Source organism: Malus domestica, chromosome 14, assembly GCF_042453785.1.
Source record: "Malus domestica chromosome 14, GDT2T_hap1".
NCBI classification, from domain to species: Eukaryota; Viridiplantae; Streptophyta; class Magnoliopsida; order Rosales; family Rosaceae; genus Malus; species Malus domestica.
This window is the reverse complement of record NC_091674.1, coordinates 19958664-19962802: the sequence shown is the minus strand read 5'-3', so window position 1 is coordinate 19962802 and position 4139 is coordinate 19958664.

Below are 4139 nucleotides of genomic sequence, written 5' to 3'. Positions count from 1 at the left end.
ATTTTCTAATGAGTGAAAAGTTGAATTATATATTGAATTGAGTTTGTGAGAATAATTTAGGTAGTAAATTTGCGTTTAAAGCGATATTGATAGTTTAGTTAAAGGTAATATGGGTGTAGAGAGTAAGTTGGGTGTAGAAAGAGGTTATATGGGCTTAAACAGAAATTTCCATAATTATTTTGTGTGAGTCAGTCTTATTGGGCTGGTTTGGTATTGGTATTGTCCTAATTATTAAATAAAATTATTACATGGTTTTTTGTTAAATTTCAAAGTATTAAAACCCTTTTTATTAATTTTCTTTTGATTTATAGGAAAACTAACGAAAGGTCCAAAAAAAAAACTTTAGTTTTAATGAAAAATGACAAATAAAGGTGTAGTGAATAGTACCAGAAAAATGTAAAAAAATGGTTTTTCGTTAAAAGTGAACAGTACCGGAAGTGTTTCGTTAAAACTCCCTTTATTTTAATCTTTGCCCCGCAACCAAACCCCTTCATCTACCAACCACCAACACATCATCAAATTAAAGTACGTTTTGCAACAAATTTATTTTAGATTGTGAGCACTAAATCTCAAACTTGATTAAGGATGAGAGATGAATTGGCATGATGAAGGAGAAGAAATAGTAGGTTGAAATAGGGAATGAAAAGAGGGATGAATTTAGGGCTGGGGTTGAAGGAACCATGGCAATGTCATGCCCAAAGGGAAGGTTTGAGGGTTTTAGGCTAATTCATACATACAAAGAAAATGTTGGCCATAGTGTGGTGGAATATATTAATAAAACAACATTTCATTACATGTTGTTGACCCTAAAAACTACCAAGCTTACGTGGCACGGATGCCGAGTAATTAATAAGCTAACTATATCCTTCGGTTGTGTGCGGGGCGTGCCAACTCGACGGCCGAGCTCGGCCGGTGAGTAAAATTTGTTGATGTTGCATTGGGTGCGTTGTTGACTTCTGAATCTCATGATTGCGGCCGAGGAAGGAACACGTCTCGGCCTTCAGGTTCTAAAGCCTGAAGACAAGGCTGCTAGTTCTACGAACTTCACAAATTGTCGGCGTCGGATTCGGTCACAGTGATTATATTCATAAGAGTATAAGCACGCCGAATCAACACCAGACTATATGGACACAAGTATTCAAAGCAGATGTATGTCTTAATTGTAAATGTGGTTCGACCATCAGAATGCCGAACTCTAAATCCAACTTATGAGTATCTAATCATAAAATAACTCGGCGTTCAATGCGCCGAGTCTATTGATTCGTAACATCTCACTTTGCTGAGAAGGCTCGTGAGATGACCTCTGCCAATAAGGATTCGAAAACCCTTCTCGATCGAGACTTGGATAGATAACCAGTCGGCCTTGACGCAATGCTGTTTATCCAGAGTTTGCGCATGGCAGTTTGTGTGTTGAATTGGAGAGGGTTTGAATGATGCATTCCCTTCTTATTTATAGAAACCACTCTCGTCATGGCCGAAACAGAACTATACTAAGCTTAGGATTCTTTATCTTAATCTCACCAAGACTCGACCAATGCTACCTCCATTAGTACTTTGAACCAAACTCTTTATCTGGCCACATTCACTTCTCAAATCTCAGCATTCTCATCCTATTGAGACTCCTTATTATACTAGGATTCGACCTACCTCATCAATCCATCTCAGACTAGGGTTCGGCTGATCTTAACCAAGCAGCCCATAACAACTGGAATTCACGATGGTTCTAGAATTATACTGCCGGGCTGAGAACAACTCCTTACTCGGCCCACACCAATATTTTGGGCCCAAACTTTGCCCCCTCGCTTCTAAGGTCCTTGGCTTTCATTCCTAGGCTGAGCCTCGACTTTGAAGAAGTGAAATCGACTCATACCTCTTATAAACACTGTCATGCCTCGAATACCCTAACCATGTGCATTTATGAGACACAATCACACATTTCTGATTTTCTTAACATCCTGCCACGCGGCAATTTTCTACTTGTTTATCCCCTAATGATGACTTTTATAACGTGCAGACGCCAAACGATCTTTTCATTATTAACCCTGCCGTTACGCATAACTGCACTATCTTGAATTACAAACTGTTAGGTCATTGAACTGTCCCTTCATCATAAAAAACTTACCGCCACATGTCACCACGTCGCCTTAATCCACGAGTTCTTCGGTCCCTTCACCTGGATCCCCTGAATACCCATGATGATTGTAAAACTGTTTGACTAGTCTTACCCTTTCTTTTCAAAATCAAACGATTGGTCTTCTCCCAAAACCCCTAAAATACTCAAAATCCTTCATTTTTTCCTTTACACCTTCAGAACTCTCAAGCATTTTACTCTCATATCATCCTTCAAAGCTCCCTTCTTAACCAGAAAAACTTGTTTGAATCCAGAAATTCCTTTGAGTCCTCCACAATGACTCTCAGCACCTTCATCTCCAAGCTTTCCGACGAATGTGCCAAGTGCCGGGACTTTATTGACCGGAGCGCCATAAAAAACCTGCGATTCGAAGGTGACTCGAGCGCTTCCCATCAGATCCTAGGACCACTCTTTAAAGACAACGTCCCAACATCCATTATCAACCTCCTCAAAGATCATTGCTTGGAACCCCTACTTCAAGGTTATGACTGGTCGAAGTGGGAATTGACTAAATCCCTAGGAGCCTAGCCTTTAACCACCGCGGCCTGGGTAGCGTGAGTTAAAAGGATGGAGAAATTCTTCAGTAAGGAGTGGAAGATTCTCGGCATTTATGATGTCGTCAAGCCCTCGACCATCGAGATCGCCATGGACAAAAAACTTCTCATGGTAGCTCTAGGCTTTTGGTGCTCGGCCACCAATATTATGGTCCTTCTGCTCGGCCCTATTAGCCCTACTATTCTGGACATCTCAGCCATCCTCAGGGTCTCTCCTTCAGGTCTCCCGATTGACGTCTCCTTCTCCAGGTGCCCATCCAACCTCGACCTCAAGATACTATTTGACGAATGTGCTGTTGAGTTGCTGAGGAAGAAAAACTAAGAACCTTTGAAAGAGGAAGTTCAGAAGTTGCACAAAAACTTCTTCAACTACAACATCCTCATTCAACACTTCGCTGGCTGAGGGGGTGAAAACCTCTGGAAGGGAGAACACGAAGCCTTCATTTTCTACTGGTACAACAAATTTATTTGTTGTACCAAGTCAAATAAATGTTTGGTCGAGAACATATCGGTCGCTGAAGCATTGGCCAGTGGTCATGTCCTGGCTCTCAGCTCGGCTATCCTCGCCAACCTCACACGTTACCTGGCCGAGATGACAGTCAACAAAATTGACACACACCAGACTGGCCCACTCTAGGATTTTCAACTTTGGCTGCAAGTCTATTTTTCCACCCTTAGGCCAGAAGTCCCTAACTTCAGACCCACTGAAGCGTTAGGTCTGTAGTTAGGCTATATACCCGCTTCTCCGCACTCGGTCGAAAAGTTTTTAAATACTTTTTCGACCTAGAAGACCTTTCTGATGACGAGTTTTTGATCTGCCGTTGTCAAGAATACCCTCTTCCATCAAGCTCTCATCCTCAGCATGGAATGAAGCTGAAGACGTGACCTCTGAAAAAGCTGGGGGTCATTTGTGTTAACTCGCGACCTTCTTCTCAGCTACGATGCCAAACATGCAAGTTGGGAAATCTACCAACCCCACTTCACCGCGCGACATCTTGGCTACCTCCAAGGCTGCCCACTGCCCTTACTAACCTCCCGTTCTCTCCTGAGCCGAGAATGCCTCTCTGGTTCCTCAAAAAGAGAATGCAGGGAGGTCGAGCAAGAATTTCAAGAAAGATGCAAGAAATTCCACCTTCGGGCGAACGTCCATAAAACACTCAATACTGCTACATTTGTTGACTAGTGGGCCGCATATACTCAAGACTTTTTCGATGCATCGATAAAAAACGTAATCAAGAAATTTTTTGAGGACCGATCGAAAAAGATTCCCATACCATCATCCAAAGAAACGGCTCAAGGTATTTGCCTGCGTGTATCATTTCACTCTGGTCATTTGTTCGACCTCCCTTCTGATTTGATTTTAGCATTTTCAGGCAGTCAAACGGTCGTGGCAGCTGTGATCGTGGCTAAGAAGAGACTTGCCCCCTCGCTAAAGAAAATTAAGACCACTTTGC